Genomic DNA, 20,001 nt, shown 5'->3' on the forward strand with positions numbered 1-20,001 from the left:
TTGAGGCCGTCGTCTGTCCCCTCGCCACCGTGGTGCCCGTGATCCGGGCCACGCTGTCCCTCAGGCCCTAGGAGTGCGCTGCTTACATGATGCTCTTGGCACTGGGGAGTCTTTGGTGAGGCCAGGAGGACACAGTCAGGGAGCAGGGAGGGACTCTCAGACATTCCTCACTTTCTAAGACTTTCCTCTGCTCTCTTGTTTTGCTCCAATGCATTTATCTCTCCCTTTGCCACATTGGACAATCGGCATTTTCTCTTCACAGGCGAGATGATAGGTTTTTACAAAAGACCGAAGAAACCATTGGCCTCATACTGTGTTTTCTCATTGGAAAAACTCCAGAGAGAAAACACAGAAAGGCTCGCGGTGGTTCCCACTGGACCTGGAGACAAGGGAAGAATGTAGGGGGTAAGGCATATGTTAATATTGCCTAACGTCCCTCCACACAGCGTTCTCTCCACTCTACAGATGGGGAAACTGAGGCTTGGAGCCCTATGTCATCTACGATTTAGTAGTAGAAAGTCCATTGTTTCTGCCTTAAGGGTCTTCCTCCCTCTGAATGACACAAGGATGGGGCTCCTACATCCCCGAAGGGGTAAAGTTTTTCATCCGACTGAGGCACGCCAATTCATCCGCCTTGCGTTCCCATCGCCACGTGGTGTCGCTGTTGCAACTTCGCCCCGCTTTGCTCAGAGCCCTGCAGAGGCTGGGAGGCACCTCCCTTGTGCCCATCGCTGCCCAAGTCCCTGCCTCCTGAGGGAGGATGGGCCCGCGCTCCTAGGACAAAGCCGGGGTGCCCCTCTTACTGCTCAGCAACGTCCACCCTCGAGCATGGCTGCCCTGGGTGCCTGCGCCCAGTTCGGGGTCCACCGCCCACCGTCTCACGAGCCTTCCTTTCGCTCCTTGGGTACCACCAGCCTGGGATGGCACCCCTCTCTTTTTAAACACTCAAAACACAATGAATCTTACCATACAACTTCTCCCCAGAGAGTAGAGCTATGAGGTTGCACCAGAGGAAATGACTGTCTTGTAGGAAAAACTGCTGAGTAGTAGCTGTTTCCTGTCCTCTCGCATCCTACCTGCTCACGCTTCCAAGGAGGGTCACAGGGAGTAGTTCAGAGCTGACTGACGTTTCTCAGGCAGAGGCCCTAAGCGAGTCCTAAGTGAGTTTCTGGCACCTTTGTCACTGAAGAAGAGGGGCTAGAAACTCAACAGCCTAGAGTCTTTAAAAAAAAATTTTTTTTTAATGTTTATTTATTTTTGAGAGACAGAGTGGGGGGTGGGGGGCAGAGAGAGAGAGGGAGACACAGAATCCCAAGCAGGCTCCAGGCTCCGAGCTGTCAGCACAGAGCCTGACAGCCCGACGCGGGTCTCGAACTCACAGAGCCCGAGATCATGACCTGAGCTGGACTTCGACGCTTAACTGACTGAGCCACCCAGGCGCCCCTCAAGAGTCAGGAGTCTTAACCATTATCCGCTGGTTCTCAAATGTGAGCAGGCCTCAGGATCACCCTGCCAGGCTGGTTAAAACATAGATCGCTGGGTTTCTTTTCCAGAGATTCTGATTCAGTAGGTGTGGCCCAAGGCCTAAGGATGAGCATTTCTAACCGGTTCCCAAGTGATGCTGATGCTGCTGGTTGGTCCAAGGTCCACACTTGAGAACCACTGCATTATTCCCTGGAGCTGTGTGATGCCATAGGCTCAGTGCTGTTGGGGTTCAGGAGAAGAAGGCTTCTCTGAGGGCTGGGGTGGACAAGGAGAGTCTCCTGGCAGGGGTGGGGGGTGAACTAAAGGGGACAGCTCTAGAGGCCATCCCAGGTGGGGCAGAATTCCTGAATTGGGTCTCTTTGTGGCTGAGTAGGACGTGAGCCCTGACGGAGGGGGTGAGTGTTCACTAAAAACAAGGCAGAAGGAGTGAGGTCAGATGGAGGAGAATATGGAGGTCAGGTGAGGGGTTGAGATCTTATCCTGCAAGTAACAGGAAGCTGGAGGAGGGCTTTGTGGTTTGTTTGTTTATATTTAAATAAAGATTTATGCATGTGAGGACAGAGTTCAGAGGATGAATTTAGGGGCTTGGACTGGTGCGCTGGAGGGGGAGGCTGGAAGGACATAAGGGAGGTCCCTGTAGCGGCGGAATGGTCCCCAGGAAACCATCCCAAGGCAGAACCCACAGAACCTGGTGACTGCCTGGGTGTGGGCAGAGGAAGTGGAGACAAAGAAGGTTTCTGGAACCTGCTAAGGTTCTGGAACAAGAACCCAAAAGAAGGACCCACCATCAGAGCCAAGGATGTCTAAAGGGATACCTACTATAGGGAAATGATGAACAATTCTGGACACATTAAAAGAAAGACCATAGGAGTGTCCTGGGAACCCTGGCTTTTATTTAAGCTGGCCCCTGGTGTGGGGAGGGGTGATAGTTTAATGGAGCATTGTGGTCCCCAATTCTATACTGTCCTCATGGTGGTTCACACGTTAGTCTCAGGCGGGGTAGTTCATTCCACTGCTCTTATTTTCATGACTTTAAAACTGTACCTAAGAGCATAGGACAAGGTCAGGGTGGGGGTGAAGGATAGTAAATGAAATCATCTGGGGTGGTATTTCCCAGTCTCCCCAGATCATAAGGTTTACCTGGGTGTTTGTAAAATATATAAATTCCTAGAGCCACCCTAGTCCTTCTGAATCGAATCACTACATGTGGAACTTAGGACTCTGTGGGTTTTTTGGGGTGTGTGTGTGTGTGTGTGTGTGTGTGTGTGTGTGTGTGTGTTTAAGCTTATTTATTTCTTTTGAGAGAGATAAGAGCACAAGTAGGGGAGGGGCAGAGAGAGAGAGAGAGAGAGAGAGAGAGAGAATCCCAAGCAGGTTCTGCACAGTCAGCACAGAGTCCAATGCGGGGCTCAAACTCACGAACCACGAGATCATGACCTGAGCTGAAGCCAGACGCTTAACCGACTGAACCACCCACATGCCCCAGGAATCTGTGTTTAATAAGCATCCTAGGTGATTCTCATGAGTGGGGGAATTTCTGAAATACTCATCTATTGCCAGGTCCAACTTATAAGTATTAAAAATACCCCATTTCCTGACCTCTCCCATGAAGAGTCTGATACAGTAGATTTGGGGTGAGGCCCAACAATCTGTTTTTAATAAGACACCCATGTGATCTTTATGACAAAGTCTTAGCACACGGCCCAAGGTGCTACCCTCAGGCCAATAACAATACCAACTTGCTTGTGCTTCTGTAAACTTTCAAGTTATGGCACAGAATTTGGGGATAATTCGTGTACATTAAGCCTCTGCCCTCTCCCCTCTTCTATTTTTTTCCTCCCACAAATATCTATTGGGCGCCACCGTTCTGGGCCCGATTCTGTGCTAGGTGGTGGGGACACAGCTGTCAGCCAGAGCCCTGGAGTCTCTCTGCCCCCTGGGTAAGTAGGTTGTAGTGAGGAAGTCGGACATTAAACAAGGAAACAAAAGGAAGACAGACACTTTCAGGTACTATCAGGGCTCTAAAAGGCACCAAATGGGGCGCTGGGGTAGACGGCCACAGACAGGGAGTGGCTAGTTCAGATTCAGTCGTGGTTCTCAAAGTGAAGTCCAGATTGGCAGGCTCAACATCCCCTGCAAACCTGACAGAAATTCAGTCTTAGGTCAGACTCTCTGAATCAACTCTAGAGGTGGGGCCCAGGGATCTGTGTTTCACCAGGCCTCCAGGTGATTCTGATGCCCCCCAAGGTTTGATGCACCTGACGTTGAGAACCCTACAGTTTGATACTCTGGATTAGATGCTCAGAGAAGGAGGTGATGTATGAACTGAGTCTGGAAAGGCAAAAAGGAGGCCAGGCATGGGGGGCACCTGGGGGGCTCAGTCAGTTGAGTGTCCGACTCTTTGATTTTGACTAAGGTCACGATCTCACGGTTCGTGGGACTGAGCCTGACGTGTAAGGCTCCGTGCTGACAGTGAGGAACTTGCTTGGGACTCCCTCTCTCCTCTCTCTCTCTGCCTCTCCCCCAATCGCTCACACATGCACGTGCTCTCTCTCTCTCTCAAAAATAAATAAACTTAAAAAAAAAAAAAGGCAGGCAGAGGAAGATCCAGGTCAAGGGACAGGCAGTGGAAAGGATGTAAGGGGCAAATGAATTTGGTTTGTTAGAGAAACAGAAGGAGGCTGACGAGGTAGGAAGAGGTGGGGAGGAGGACAGGGTCCAGGTTGGCCAGACTAGGGCCTGAAGGCCATGGTAAGAGATCTAGATGTAGGTGACATGAATGGATTTTTTTTTTTTAATGTTTATTTATTTACTTAGAGGGAGAAAGCACAAGCAGGGAAGGGAAGAGAGAGAGAGAGAGAGAGAGAGAGAGAGAGAGAGAGAGAGAGAATCCCAAGTAGGCTCTGTGTTGTCAATGCAGAGCCTGACTCTGGGCTGGACCCCACAAACTGTGAGATCATGACCTGGGCTGAGATCAAGACTCAGACGCTTAACCAACTGAGCCACTCAGGCACCCCTGATTCATGTTTTAATAGAACCTCTCTGACTGCTGTGTGGAGAATGCAAGGGGGCCAGACTGGAGGCCGGGAGGTCAGAGGAGGAAGCATGAGAGGGGGAGTTCTGAAATACTCAGGACCCTGGCAGGATCCAGCGTGCCTCGAAGGAGGCAGGGATCACAATCATGGTTTCATTATCTCCCTCTGTCCTGCTACAGGAACCTTCCTAGACAGTTTGTTCCTAATTGCCTTCTCCTCCCCAAGAACTCTCCATTAGGTACATTGTATATGTATTGTGGTCTTCGGATTCCGTATTGGACCAGCTATGACCTTGTAATTGCACTGTAATATCTAAGATGTTTTCCCCTCCCGAGAGTCAATGTTCACCCCTCTGGGGAGGATCCTGAGCACAGCGGGACTGAGGTGATTACAGTGAAAATGGCGAAACAGACACGGCTCTGATATTTTGGGTATTCGGGAGCTGAGAGACAGGACCTGTTGATGGACTGGATTTGGAAGGAGGGAGGGAACAGTCGAGGAAGGTTCCTTTAACTTTGGCTTCAGCAATTGGGCGATGAGCACCCTTTGCTGAGAAGTGAAGAAGTGGCCCATCGGGTATATTCCGCCGAGTTCCACAGTCGCAGACCCAGTGTCCAGTATTGGGTGAAGCTGGCCAAAAAGTGAGCTGTCACAGTCCCCGTCTCACGGGGCCACCCAGGATAGACCTCCATCTTTGGGAGAAAAGCAGGGCTCTCTTTGGTACTTCAGGGATAGCCCACTTCCTGCTGTACGCCCAGCCCCTTAAACACCTGAACAGACCTCATCCTTTTTGGGGGATGGGGAGAAGATTCCGTATTCCATTTAGCGAACGTGGGTCCGCAGCTCACCACAGGCCGAGCTCTGAGCTGGAGGCCAGAGGGGGAAGAGACCAACGGGACGTATTGGTCCAGTTGTAGAGAGAGGCATGTAAACAAAGCATTCTAGAAGAGCTAAATGCTACAGGCAGGCTCTGTGGGAGCACCGGGGTGGGAGAGAGGGCCCGGCTCTGCTGAGGGAAGGGAGAGAGTCCTCCAGAGGGAGCACCCTTGCTGCTGGGTCTTTGAAACCAAATAGAAATAGGGATTTGTGGGGAAAGAAGATGGTTCCAGGCAGAGGGAACGCTGTAATTATTATGGATCTATAGGAAACAGACTTTAGGAAAGACTGGACTTACTGGGCTCTTTAAAAAAATATATCCTTTTTAATGTTTATTTTTGAGAGAGAGAGAGTGCAAACTGGACAGGGGCAGAGAGACAGGGAGACACAGAATCCAAAGCAGGATCCAGGCTCTGAGCTGTCAGCACAGAGCCCGACGCGGGCTCGAACTCATGAACCGTGAGATCATGACCTGAGCCAAAGTCAGATGCTTAACTGACTGAGCCACACAGGCGCCCCCAGACTTACTAGGCTCTTCAATAGAGAACTCCAGAACTTCTTTAAGTCTGGGAAACAGAAGATGTGGCAGATTCATTAAGCTCAACCCCTTGACTTTTTCAACTATAGACTTAGAACAAAAATCCTTGGTGTTTGGGTAGCAGCAGCTTAGAGAAGGGTAGAAAAATGGTTTGAAACATGAAAGGGTGGGCTTGAAATGACAGGCCAGAATGTCCCCTTGTGCCTTGCCACTGAGTCACCTGCATGCAGGGCAGGGGACCCAGGGCCCAAACACACACCTCACCCGCCGCTCAGAATGGACGCACGCAGATGACCGGAAGGCCACGAGGAAATCGAGGCTCGGAGAGGTTAAGAAACTCATCCCCACACAGACAAAATGTGGCGTGGTTGGGACCACAGTCCAGCTCGGTCTGGTGCCTCTGGAAGCCAGGGCTCAGACCCATTATTGCTGAGCTCTCCCGGGGGGTCTGAAAACATTTGTGTTGTGGTCTCCATAATTAGAAGGAAACCCGGGTCTGTCCTTCAATTTAATTTCCCTATAAACAAGGTCCATTCGCAGACCCAGAAAAAAGAAAAATGAAAAAGATCTGTTTGATGAGCAGGGGCTGGGCCAGCTCTTCATGACCGTGCCCCGTGTTTCCTAGGCAGTAGTAATCTCCTCCTTGCAAACAAACTTCTGCAAAGTCCCAGATCTACTCCCAAGCTCCTGCCAAGGCTGGGTGTGTCAGGCAGAGCCGGGGGCAGCCTCCGCCCAGCCAGTCCCCAGCCCTGCTTCTGACTCATTATTTAACTCTGGCAGGAAGTAAACACAGAGGGGTGGGGGGGGGGGGGGTAGTGAGCTCCTGACTTGAGATACAGGCTGAGAAAGAAGGTCACGCGCTGAATTAGGTGTGTGTCTGCTTTCTGCTCATCCGGTTTCAACAGGGCATTTAAAAAGAGGAGAGGAGGAGTGTTTTTCCATCCTGAGATCATCTCCCATGCATTGCAACAATTTGGAAAATAGAGAAAAGTGACAAGTGAGGGGGAAAAAAAATCACCAATGCACTCACCATCTATAGACAATTGCTCTTAAAATATTAGTGCTTCCCTCAAGCTTTTCACATTTTCCTCATTCTTTATTGATTGTGGTGGCTGTGTGTGTATGTGCGTATATATTTTCATGTATTTAAATATTTAAATATCTTCAAACAATATATTTATTGATATAAATATTTATGTAATCTATTTAAACAATAATTATGTAATATATTTAAACAATAGTATTTATGTAATATATTTAAATAATATATTGACACACATATATAATTTTAAAATATGTTAACATACATATTAACACAACATACACATATATTATGCATAATATACTTAAATATTTAAACAATATACTAATACAGGTATTTATATACTATATACTTAAATAATTAATAGACTATGTTTTAGAGCAGTTTCAGGTTTATAGAAAAATTGAGCCCTACAGAGAATTCTTATATACCCTCCTTCCTCCTATACAGTTTGCCTTATTATTAACATTTTGCATTAGTGTGGTATATTTGTTACAGCTAATGAACCAATATTGATACATTATTAACTAAGATCTACAGTTTATATCAAGCTCTGCTCCGTACAGTCTATGGATTTGGCAAATCCATAACACAATATCATACAGGTATTCATTGCAGTATCTTACAGAATAGTTTTACTGCCTTAAAAAGTTTCCTGTGCTGCACCTTTTCATTCCTCCCTCCCACCCCTACCAACCCCTGGTAACCATTGATCATTTTACTGTCTCCATAGTTGTTGTGTGTGTGTGTGTGTGTGTGTGTGTGTGTGTGTGTGTGTGTGTGTGTTTATTGGTATAAAATACATTCTGTAAAAGTATGAAGCTGAGAGCTTGATGAATGTTTACACTCACGTGTAATCAAGCCTCCCCTAGATCTAAATCATTCCCGTCACCCCAGGACATTCTCTCATGTCCCCTCCCAGTCAATACAGTGCCCAAGAATAACAACCATTCTGACTTCTGCCAGGTCTTGAACATCATATAAAGGGGGATTAAACATCATTTATACTTTGGTGTCTGGCTTCTTAAAAAAAAAAAAAAATATATATATATATATATATATATATGTATATATATATATATATATATATATTTATATATATTTATATATCCAATATATATCCATATATATATATTTATATATATTTATATATCCAATATATATCCATATATATATAACCCTAACCCTAACTCTAACCCTAACTCTAATCATATATATATGTTTTTTTTTAAGTTTATTTATTTTGAGAGAGAGAGAGCGCATAAGGAGGGGCAGAAAGAGAGGGGCAGAGAGAATCCCAAGCAGGCTCTATGCTGAGAGTGCAGAGCCTGACGTGGGACTCAATCTCACGACCGTGAGATCATGACCTGAGCTGAAACCAAGAGTCAGATGCTTAACCAGCTGAGCCACCCAGGTGCCCCATGTGTGTTCTAATTTTCATTTGGTTCAAGTATTGGTTCAAATACTTTCTAATTTTCCTTTTAATTTCTTCCTTGACTCATGGGCTATTAGAAGTGTATTATTTAATATCCAAATAGTTGGGGACTTTCCAGATATCTTTCTGTTATTAATTTATAATTTAATTCCACTCTAGCCAGATGATATGCTTTGGATAATTTGAATCTTTTTAAATTTATTGAGACTTTTTAAAATGGGTAGAATATAGTCTATCTTCTAAATGTACCATTTGTACTTGAAAAGAATATAATTCTGCCACTAATGGGTAGTGTTTAGCAATTGGGTCAAGTTGGTTGATAGTGTTGCTCTAGTCTTTTATATCTGTGCTGATTTTCTATCTACTTGCTTAATCAATTATTTTTTTTAATTTTTTTTATGTTTTATTTTATATTTGAGAGAAAGAGAATGAGAGAGCACAAGCAGGAAAGGGGCAGAGAGACAGAGACAGAATCTGAGGCAGGCTCCAGGCTCCTAGCTGTCAGCACAGAGCCCAACACGGGGCTCGAACCCACGAGCAGTGAGATCATGACCTGAGCTAAAGACGCTTAACTGACTGAGCCACCCAGGCACCCCTTGTTCAATCAATTATTGAGAAAGGGGTATGGAACTATCACTTTATAACCGGGGATTTGGCCATTTCTTTCTTTTTTTTTTTTTTTTTTTTTTTTTGATCATGTTTTGTTTTGTGTATTTTGAAGCTCTATTATTAAATAAACTTAAAAAATGTTTATTTATTTATTTTGAGAGAAAGAGAATGTGGTGGGAGAGTGGAAAGAGAGGGAGAGAGAGAATCCCAAGCAGGCTTTCAGCACAGAGCCCATCATGGGGCTTGATCTCACAAACCATGAGATCATGACCTGAACCAAAATCAAGAGTCAGACGCTTAATGGAGTGAGCTACCTAGGCTCCCCTGTTATTAAATAGACTTTTAGAATGTTTATGTCCTATTGATGAATTGAACCTTTTATCATTAGGATGATCTTCCTTATGCCTGGTAATATTCCTTGCTCCAAAATCTGTTTTTCTGATATAATACAGACACAGCAGCTTTGTTTTCATTAACATTTTCACAGTATAGTTTCCCCCTGCCTTTCATTCTCTTACTTTTACTCTATTTGTATTTTTAAGCAAAGTTTGAAATGCTTTTTCTGTAGACAGCATATAGTTGGGTCTTTTTTTTGCCATCCACTCTGAATATTACTGCCTTTTAACAGAAGTGTTTATTACATTTACATTTAATGTGATTATCAATATGGTTGGTTTAAATCTACAGTCTTATTTGTTTTCTCCATCTCTTTTCTGTGCTTTTTACCCTACTTTTTGGCTTCTTTTGAAAAAAGTCATTATTTTAATGATTCTATTTTATTTCCCTTTTAACTTATTAGCCATAACTATTTGTGTTATGTAGGTGGTTGCTTTAGGATCTATACTATACATCTTTGAAGTGATGCATTTCAAGTGTTATTACACCATTTCATGTACATTTAGTAGAGTCTTACAACAATATATTTTTATTTCTCCCCTTTGGGCCTTTGTGTTTTGTTGTCATATATTTTATTTCTATGTATGTTTCAAATCCCACGACACATGTTATTTTTGCTTGACATAGCCAACTATCTCTTAAAGGAGATTTAAATAATGAGGAAAAAAGAACTTATATTTGCCTGAAGAGTCACCATTCCTGCTGTTACTTATTCTTTTGTGTAGGTACCGATGGCCATCTGGTATTATTTTCTTTTGGTTTGTGGGACTTCCTTCAACAGTTTTTGAAAGATAGGTCTGCTGGTACTTAATTCTCTTGACTTTTAAATGTCTGAAAAAAAAAAAAACCTTCATTTCACCCATGTTTCAGGAAGCTGTTTTTGCTAGGCAAAGAGTTCTTGATCGACAGTTCTTTTCTCTTTTACTACTTGAAATTGATTGCCCCCCTGCACTCTAGCATGCGTGGTTTCCAACAAAAACTCCTGCCATCCTTTCTTTTGTTCTTCTGTCTTTCCTTCTCTGGCTGCTCTTAATATTTTTTTATGTTTTTACTGGTTTTAAGCAATTTGGTTATGATATACTTTGGTGTAAGTTCCTTCTTGTTTCTTGTGCTGAGAGTTAGATTCTTATCTATGGGTTTATAGTTTACATCATTTTTGGTAAGTTTTGCAGCCATTATTTCTTCAAATAGTTTTTAAAAATCTCCCTCCCTCCTTTGGGGACTCTAATTAAATACATATTTGGCTGCTTGAATTGTCTCACAACTCACTGATGCTCTGTTTTTAAAAATTCTTGTCTTTTTCTCTGCGTGTTTCATTTTGGAGTCTTTCTACTGCTCTGTCTTCGAGTTCACTAGTCTTTTTCTCTGTAAGGACTAATCTGTTACTAATCCCACCCACTATGTTTTTCATTTTAGATATTAGAGTTTTCTTCTTGACACACTTGATTGGGATTTTTTTTTTAAGATTTTAGTTTTAAGTAATCCCTACATCCAACATGGGGCTCAAACTCACAACCCCGAGATCAAGAGTCACATGCTCCACTGACTGAGCCAGTCAGGTGCCCCTAATTGGGATCTTTTTTATGTCTTCCACATCTGTACTTAACATGCTCAATCTTCCCTCTAGCCTCCTGAACATATGGAACACAGTTATAATACTTTTTAAAAAGTCCTTGTGTAAGTAAACTTAGAAAAACATTTTTTTAAAGGGGGGGGCACGTGGGTGTCTCGGTTCATCATCTGACTTCAGCTCAGGTCATGATCTCATGGTTCCAGGGTTCGAGCCCCGCTTCAGGCTCCGTGATGACAGTGTGGAGCCTGCTTGGGATTCTGTCTCTCTCCCCCTCTATCTGCCCCTTCCTGACTCATATTTTCTCTCTCTCTCTCAAAATAAATAAATAAACTTAAAAAAAAATTTTTTTAAGTCCTTGTGTACTAATTCTATCATCTGCATAATTTCTGGGTTGGTTTTGATTAACTGAGTTTTATTTTCATTGTGGGTCATATTTTCCTGCTTCTTTGCATTCCAGATACTGTGGGGCCTTATGCTTTTGGATCCTGGATATTTTTGTATTCTTATAAATATTCCTGAACTTTGCTCTGGGATGCAGTTAAGTTATTTGGAACAGCCTAATCTTTTTAGGGCTTCATTAGATGGGATCAGAGCAGTGTTTAGCCCAGGATTCATTTTTTCCACTACTGAGGCAAGACCTTCTTAGTGCTTTAACAGACGTCCCATGAATTATGGGGTTTTCCACCGTGGCTGGTGGGAACAAGAGATTTTCCCAGCCCTGTGTTAGCTTTAAGGATTCTTCCCCATAAACCTTCCTGATGGTCTGAACCTAGTGTCAGGTTCATATACATATACATGCTAATCAGCACTTGGATATCCCCAGAGTTCTCTCTTTGTCCAAGTTTCTTTTCTCTGGCACTCAGATGCCCAGCTCCGTCTCATCAAGCCCAAGAGACCGATGGACTCCCTGGGCCACATCCTTCAGGACTTAGCTGGGGTAAGAGGAGCACTTACTCTGTTGCTTTCCATCTCTGGGGATCACAGGCCTCTGTCGCCCATGTCTCCTCTAGCGGCCAAACCCCCATTAGTCCAACCCCCTGTTGTTGTTAATAATTCTTTGTATGACACTTTCCAACCCAAGCTCTCTGAAAAGACCAAAAAGTCACTGTATCAAGTTTCTTTCTCTAGTTTTAAATGGAAGTGCAGCAAAACACCTGGCATTTATTTTGGGAGTGGTAGGGAGATGTTTCCAGAAGAAAAAGAATAATAAGAGAGAGGATACCATGGGCAAGAGTTGTTTTTCTTTCCTTTTCAAGAGCAGCTTATTTTGCATACACTTGTAATCTCTTTTCTGTTTGTGGCCTCAAATGCCAACCTTGACAGGAGTTAATCTTCCCAAATCATCACCGCAGCTGTGTTAATGTTGGGAAGGAGCCTGGGATGGTTTTTATGTCTTCAACATGGAACTGGCTTGGTCTCTGGTGATGTTGACTCATCAACTCCCCCCACCCCACACACATTTAGGCCGGTGGAATTATAGAGAGGCAAATCTCAACAAAATAGGCTGGTGACTGGGACATGTTCTAGAAAAAAAAACCCTTCTTCACAGTTTTTAGCTCAGTACACATGGGTTCAGCCTCACATGGTGACATCGATAACATCTTTTTGTTCAGGGAATGCCCCAAATTCTCTGAAAGATTTTTCAATCATCAAGGGAAGATTCCAATGTTTTGTACTTTTCTTGTGTTGACAAAGGCAGGAAAATGATTTTAATACACTTTAGAAGTCTTATCAAGAAGGAATGTTAGCAAAAATATGTTTACCACTATGTGTTGTTTCTTGATGTCAAAACAAAATAAACACCCTGGCTGCCTTCCTGCCCCCCCCCCCAAAAAAAAGCAACAAAATAAAAATACCCCCATGATCCAAGCACACAAACAAAACAGTTGCTTGCATTTTCCCGTGGATAATTAGTAGGATTTAAATTGAAATTAAGAAAATATTCCTACCAAATATTCCACCAAATTCCTTGATCTGGGCTTATTAAAGTCTCAAAGACCTTTCTCTATTATGAATAAAAAAGATATCCTCTCTAATGGGATAGTAATTTTATTTTTGGGATTTGAACATTAGGAAATGTCTGAACAATCAGAACGAATTATTATGTCGGAAACGCATTTCAGTGAATTGGGGTCTGATCATGACTTATCTAGATGCATTGGAAGGACAACGATAGATGTGAATGACACACAGAGACATGGGTTTGTGCCAGCGATGGTGAGCTCATGTGTGCAACAATCCGTCAGCCCTTCCAGCAATCAGTCTGGGAAGCACAAAATTGGGTCATTCCACTGTCTTTTGGATGCTACGAGAAAGATGCTGAAAAAATTGGTTAGAAGATCATTTTTGAATTTTCCTTGGAATTCAGTTGCCGGGTTTCCTCCCTATGCTATGCCGAATGATGGATTCCCACAAGCAGACTGACACTGACCATGACCTTGAAGTCATGTAAAAGTTCATGTGGCAGAGTGCAGATGAAATAGTAAGGAAAACACGCCCTCACACACACACCTTCTCCCCCATAACTCTTTAGAACCTAACAATATTTTCCTTCCACCTGTTTCATGGGCTGCTCAAGCATTGTGGTCTTTGTTTTTTCTATCACAGAATGAGCATAAGAAAGAGTTAAAACTGGATTAAAAATACAAAGCTGAGTCTGACAAGGCTGCTAAGGTCAGTGGGCTCCTAGGCCTCTGTGCAGGAAGCACTGTTTGGACAAGTTAAGATCGTGTGTGTATATTGGACTTAATCTGCTGGAATCGCGAAGAATTTTCTGAGGGGGTGGCTTTCTCCATGAAATACCATGTTTAATTGTTTTTTTGTTTGTTTTGTTTTTTGAAGTTTACTTATTTTGAGAAAGAGAGAGAATGCTTGCATGAGCAGTGAAGGGGCAGAGAGAGAAGGAGAGAGAAAGAGAGAGAGAGAGAGAGAGAGAGAGAGAGAGAGAGAGAGAGAAGCCCAAGCAGGCTCCATGCTGCCGGTGCAGAGCCTGATGCAAGGCTCAAACTCATGAACATGTGAGATCATGACCTGCGCCCAAATCAAGAGCCAGATGCTTAACTGACTCAGCCATGTTCCAGCCATGTTTGGTTGTTGGGACTTGACAATTTCCCTCTCTTTATTAACCTGAGAATTCTTTCCTCTGCACAAATCACTTAGAACAGAAATCCTTTCCCAAACTCCCTGGAATAGGGATCCATCTCACAGTATGGGAGTTAACCCAAGTAGGCAGGTTTTTATGTCAGTGAAAAAAATTATTCCTCATTTATATACTCATTCCATCATTCCACGATTCATTCGGCAGAATACGTACGGGTGCTAGACCGAGATATAAAAACAAATGAGATGACTTCCCTGTATACAAGTGCAGGGAGCCACAAAGGCTGGGGAGGGCCAGCCCCAGAGAGGTTGTCACATGGCAGGCAGCTGGGGGAGGAGAAGGGTACCTATGGGGGCTGCTTTCTCCAAGTCACCAAGCAGAGGAGTCTCACCTCCTCCCGAGAGATTACGCTAAGGGAGAATAGGGCAGAAGTGTCATACTTCTCTGAGGGCTCAGCTGTGTCAGAAAAACACCAAATTGGTGGGCCGAGGCAGGAACGCACACAGCCGAGGACCGTCCCCAGCCCCGGGCCCCCTCATCAGCACCCCAGCTGCCACGACTGGGGATAGTGTATTAGGATTGGTGGTTCCCAGGGGCTGCAGTCGAACTCACAGGATCTCTCTTTACTCCTCGCTTTTCTTTTCTAGAAAGAACATTGGAATGCGGTGAGTAACAGTGATGATGTGATGTGGGGAAATTACACTAATTTATGAAAATAACAAATCATTCACAGACTTCTGTACTTTATAATTAGTAACAAATTTCTCGCAGCACACCCCCTAGTTCATCAGACACACCAGTGTGCGTAGGGCCTTAACCTCACTTCTTTGGAAGAAGCATTTAAACAAAAGTGTGTTGCCTTTTCTGAGCCTCATTTCCCTCATCTGTAAAATGAAGTGTTTGGACTAAGCAGGTTACTAGAATGCTAGGGTTGCCTGGAAGAAAAGAGCATTCCTAACGTTCAAGTCAAACAACTGTGATTTGGGAGCATTTCTGTATATTTAGAATCCTTGTTTTGGGTTTATTTGTATCTGCCCATCTACCCATCCACCTACCCAACTGTCCGTCCACTCAACCATCCATTCACTCACCCATCCATTTACCCAACCATCCACCTACCCAATCATCCATCTACCAACCATCCATCCACCAATCATTCATTTATCCATCCATCCATCCAACCGTCGATCTACCAATTACCCATCCATCTACCCAACCATCTATCCACCCAATGTGCCATCCGCCCAAGCATTCATCCAATCACCCATCCATCTACTCATACATTCATATATTCAATGTTTGCTATACACTACATACTGAGGATACAATATTGAAAAGAGAAAAGACTCAGTCTTCATTATCCTCCAGTGGAGGGAATGGTCATCAATCCATGTGGATGGCAACTGTGACTACAGCCATCACTAGGTGGGCCTGTGAAAGAAGATCTGATCCCAGAGGTCAGGAAGGCTTTGTTGACAAGTGATGAGTGGAACTGAGACCTGCTGGGGAAGAGTAGGAGGGCTCTGGGCTCTGGGCTCCAGGCAGATGCACGGACGGGGAGCTCCGAGTGGGATGAGACAGGAAAGGCAGGCTGGGGCCACAGCTGATTGCAAAATGAAGCCATCGGAGAGTCTTCCCACGAGGCTGATGGGATCAGGCTTTTATTTCTAAGCCATCGCTCTGGCTGCAGACTGGAAGACAGAATAATGCAGCCAGAGTGAATGGGAGAAGCAGTGCCCGTGCAGAAGAGGTGAGGCCAGCAAGCACAGGGAAGCAGGAGGTGTCAGGGCCCTGGAGCCAGGCGGTGCGGGGCTTGGATCTTGCTTCGCATCAGGAGCTCCGAGACCCTGAGTCCAGTCTTAAGCCTCTCTGGGAATATTTCTACATGTGGGCAGTAAAGGCTATCCATTCTGCGGGGCTACTGAGTGCATTAAACACAGTCATAACTGAAAAGGGCTTAGCGTGGGCCTGGCCTTGATAAATGCTCAGTATGTGGCCAACTCTCCATCGTGACAGTGATGCTTTATGGTTTTGCTGGTTCCCTTCAACCCTGGTAGTTCAGGGGCCACTCTTGTTTTTTCTCAAACGGCCTCCTTCTCTGAACATTCCCGGGTGGCTCAAGCGTATGTCTTCAGAACTGTGTATTTAGGAGCCCATCTGGATGTGATTGTCTCCAGGCAGGGTAGTGGGGACGGCCTTTTCTGCACCTCCGTTGTCTGCTCCGAATTTTGCTGCAGGAAATCACCTCTTAGCCCACGCTTCTCCGTTTATTGTGCTGGGGGCCTCTGGTCTGCACCAAGGGGACCGCATCGGGCCTCATCCTGCAACTTGCACTCAACGGCAGCGCCCCCTTCGGGCTGCAAAGCCCCCATTGAGAGGTCTACGCTGCCCAGCCCTCAAGAGCCAGCCTTTGGATTCTGAGCTGGATGGCCGTCCACACATGCTGATACAATCTTGAAGCATAAAAGGACATTATGTAACCTTCAGTTACTGAAGCGCCCTCACAGATCGGTTCTCAGAATTTTTCCTGCCCTTGGGCAAATCTGCTTCTGACAAGTGGCTTTAATCTGGTTTTAAAAATTGCTTCAGATGGATAATCAAAGAAATTGCTGGTGCTTAGCTTATGCTAAATAACCCAAGCAGGGCTTTTATTAGAGGAGGGAGGCGGGGGAGTCGTGTGTCCCATGCGCGGTGGGAATTTGCTCCCGGTGGTTGTCTGATAAGACTCACAGGTTTTCAAGGTGCCCAAGTTGAGTGCATCTATCATCTTGTCCCTCAGTCCACCTGAAGGGAAGCCACACACTCCCTCTAAGCTGGCAGCTCCTGTCAGAGGCGGGGACAAGGAAGTGGTTTTATTTGTGTCATTACCAGTGGGGGGGGGGGGGGGGGGTCTGTGTTCTGTGCTTCTGGATCAATCGGACGTATAGAGGAGTGCTTCATTTCCAAATTACACATCACTGATCTCATTAACTTCTAAATGGTGAGACCCCTCGTTTGTGGGTGGGACACAAAATGCAAAGTGCTCGTTAAAAGGAAGCTGGCCAGATGGGGAGTGCAGAGTTGTTGGTTCCAGAACAATCCATGAGCCAACAGCCCTGTGGCTTGTGAGCCCTCCGAGCCTGGTGCTTCCTGAGGTAGACAGAGTCAACGCTGGGCCAGGGCTTTCTGGTGCAGCTGTCCGTGTGACCAGCTGAGGATTACAGGGGTCTGGATAACTCACCCCCTGAGTTTTCTCTTTTTGCCCTTGTCAGTCCTGAAGGGGTCTGAAAACATGAATCTCGTTGAGACAGTAGCCAACTCTTTCTTGGGCCCATCTTAAATATTTTCAGCACATCATTCCTGTGTTATATGTGTGGGAACAGGCATTAAATAAGGATTAGTGGTGCTGTGATGGTGTATACATACCCCCTTCGAAGATGTCAAGCACATTTCATAGGTGAGGGGCCTGGGGAGAGGCTGGGATAGAGTCAGGGAAAGAGACTAGGGGCGTAAACAACAGGTATTGGTTGATCACAGTTCTGGAGGCAGGATATCCAACATCAAGGTGCCAGCAGACTCTGTCTGCTGAGAGCCTGCTTCCTGGTTCACAGATGGACGTTTTTTCACTGCGTCCTCACAAGACAGAAGGGACAAGGGAGCTCTCCGGGGACTCGTTCATAAGGCCACTAATCCCATTCATGGGGGCTCCAGAATCAGGACCAAGTCACCTCCCAAAGGCCCCACCTCCCAATACCATCACCTTGGGGATCAGGTTTCGACACATGAACTGGGGGGACACAAACATTCAGGCTCCCTTTTGGAGAAGTTTTTATTCCTGGGGGTAGTGTACATTATGTCCCCAACTTCTCAGCTGGGAAAATTGGAAGCCTCAAAATGTGGCAAGGATAGTACGATAAATACCCGTATGCCTGTTGTATTGGTCGGCTTACACTGCCACAGATTGAGGGGCTTTGGCAGAAGAAATTTATTTTCTCACTGTTCTAGGAGCTGGAATTGCAAGGGTAGGGGGGGTGGTTTCAGATGAGACCTTTCTTCTCGGCCCGCAGACGGTGGCTCCTGGCTGTGTCCTCTCATGGCCTCTTGTCTGTGTGACGCACTCCTGGTGTCTCTTCCTTTTCTGATAAGAACACCACCCATGTTGGATTAGGACTCAGCTCGTGTGACTTTATTTAACCTTAGTGACCCTATCCCCAAATACAGTCACCTTGGGGGTTAGGGCCCCAATATACGGATTTTGCAATTTCTAAATTTTAGGACACATTGCAATTTCTAAATTTTAACAGGAATGTTTTCCACCTTGCCACTGTGTGCGTCCCTGATAAATGAATGTATATGCATTGCCTTGCATTGCAAAGCTGGAATTTTGGAAGTGAGCATGTAGATTAGAATCTTTCCTCTGGTCACATTCAAAACACTGTGGGTGTGTGAGGGGCGCCTGGGTGGCTCAGAGCCTCTGACTTTGGCTCAGGTCATGATCTCGCAGTTCGTGAGTTCGAGCCCCATGTCAGGCTCTCTGCTGTCAGCACAGAGCCCACTTCAGATCCTCTGTCCCCCTCTCTCTCTTCCCCTCCCCGGCTCACATGCATTTACTCTCTCTTTCTCTCTCTCTCTCTCTCTCTCAATAAAATAAAATAAACATTAAAAAAAAAAGCAAAGCACTGTGGGTGTATGAATACATGAATGTGTATATATATAACACAAGGCCCTTCCCTAGATCTTTCTCCCTATAATAATTTTTAAAAACATGGTAAAAGCCCTGGAAAAACCATACTTCTATTAATTTTGTCTTGAGCAATTTCTCTTGGCAGTGAAAGGTATGTGATCATAACAAGTACATAGAATCACAGCTATGTCAGAATAACAAAACCGCATCCTTTAAAAACTTGTGTAGGAAGAAAAGGAAATTCGCCAGAACACTCCAAGTGGCAAGCATGTGGGAGACATTTTTCCTACATTTTCAAAATTTTGTATTGGCCATGTATTATTTAAAAAAAATTTTTAAATGTGCTTAATAAAAACCACGTAGAATGAAAAGCCCAGTCCAGATATGGCAGGTGATGAACTAATTTACAGTAACCCGATAGCTGGATACCTACAGCAAATCCATCATTCTGAGCCACGTTCCCCCAAGTTGCCTGCAGGGTTCACATGCTGTCCAGCAAAGTAAGTTCAAGTTAGGACAGATATGGGTATGAAGGTAATTCAGCTTTTAGTTTTATATATAGGTCACAGGCAGAAACTGCAGACCTAAGCAGAATTGATGTTTGGATTATGCCCCTCACAGTACCGCATGTTGAATTTAAGAATCGAGTCAACTTTTTTGGGGCACCTGGGTGGCTCAGTCGGTTGAGCATCCGACTTCGGCTCAGGTCATGATCTCACAGCTCATGAGTTCGAGCCCCACGTCGGGCTCTGTACTGACAGCTCGGAGCCTGGAGCCTGCTTCAGATTCTGTGTCTCGCTCTCTCTCTGCCCCTAACCCACTGGCGTTCTGTCTCTGTCTCTCTCAAAAATAAGTAAACATTAAAAAAAAATTTTTTTAAGAAGAATCAAGTCAACCTTTATCAAGAATAACCCTTTATCTCTCTTTTTTTAAGTTTATGTATTTATGTATGTATTTATTTATTTAGAGTGCAAGTGGGGGAGAGGGGCAGAGAGAGAGGGAGAGATTGAGAATCCCAAAAGCGGGCTCTGTGCTGTCAGCATGGAGCCCGACTCAGGGCTTGAACTCACAGACCATGAGATCATGACCTGAGCCAAATTCAAGAGTCAGAGGCTTCACCGACTGAGCCACCCAGGTGACCCAAGAATACTTCTTTGTTTCAAAGCATGGCTTTGCCCACTTGTGCCTTTTTCCTGAACATCTAAGGGTTCACATATGTACTTAGGACCGACCTTGTAAGTTACATGGA

At 44.9% G+C, this 20,001-nt stretch overlaps 1 protein-coding gene across 1 annotated transcript in view; it reads left to right on the forward strand.

The window, feature by feature from the left end:
* TACC2 (transforming acidic coiled-coil containing protein 2) overlaps positions 1 to 20,001 on the forward strand; it is a 43,935-nt gene that overhangs the window by 17,429 nt on the left and 6,505 nt on the right. The window lies entirely within an intron of this gene.

This window comes from Panthera leo, chromosome D2 (genome assembly GCF_018350215.1).
Source record: "Panthera leo isolate Ple1 chromosome D2, P.leo_Ple1_pat1.1, whole genome shotgun sequence".
Taxonomy (NCBI): Eukaryota; Metazoa; Chordata; class Mammalia; order Carnivora; family Felidae; genus Panthera; species Panthera leo.